The sequence below is a fragment of the Aplysia californica genome, unplaced genomic scaffold (genome assembly GCF_000002075.1).
Source record: "Aplysia californica isolate F4 #8 unplaced genomic scaffold, AplCal3.0 scaffold00572, whole genome shotgun sequence".
Taxonomy (NCBI): Eukaryota; Metazoa; Mollusca; class Gastropoda; order Aplysiida; family Aplysiidae; genus Aplysia; species Aplysia californica.
Window position 1 is genome coordinate 281944 of NW_004797842.1, and position 1018 is coordinate 282961.

Genomic DNA, 1018 nt, shown 5'->3' on the forward strand with positions numbered 1-1018 from the left:
TACTGCTACTCCTTGACTCGTTCTTACTGCTGTCTTTCAGCCACACCCCTGATCTTCTGGTAGGAAAGATCTACACCTAGCCTTCTCGGACAAGGGCGAAAAATCTCGGAGGTCTCTTGTGCAAAGTGCGCACGTTAAAGATCCCTTGGTAGTCCAAAATCGATGAGAGTAGGCTTCGGCGCCACCGGGGCAAAATTCAAAATTTCCTACCAACTGAAAATGTTTAAGTTCCGCGCGCTCGTAGGACCTTATGCAGTTGCGAACGCCGTAAAACACTTACCCCCCTGCCCAAAAAAAGAAAAGAAAAGAAAAGAAAGTACACACGGCAATGTGTTTCTTGATCTGACCCAGATTTATATGTGAGGCAGCGTGGTGGAATCATGCTCTCGTCAAAATAATCAAATTGAAGAAACTTGCACCTTTCCTTAGGTTTGTGAAATTTTTTCAAACTTTTGTTTTTTGGCTCATCACCTTTCATGCCCATTAAAAAACTCATTTCTGTGTGGATTTTTCTGAAAAGCTTTGATCAAAAGCATAAAAAATGTAAATTTTCAGTTACAACGGACTCTTAAGCTAAGGAAATAACTTATCTTTGGCGGCCATTTTCTCCCTAATTCTACCTCTGAAAACTAGTGACCCCCTTCTCCTTCATTGGCAAACATCTCGACTTGTATTTAAGATAAACAGATATTTTTTTCATCCAAATAAAGGCAAGTGAACAAGGTTTAGGATGATACCAATAACTCTACAAGCCCAAAAATTGACGAGAGCCTGATTCCACCGCGCTGCCTCACTTATCTATTGCAAAAGTCGTAACCTAAAATAATGATTCCTAAAGATCCAGTGTTTCAAACTGAGCTCACGATTCACCTAGGAAAATGAATACTCTAAGTCAATTGAAATTACAAAAAAATAATAATCGACAAAGATTATTAATTGCCTACCTACCTTAATGTCTTCACGTCTGCATGTTGATTTGCCTGTCACCAACTGTCTTTCTCTCTCTCTCTCTCTCTCT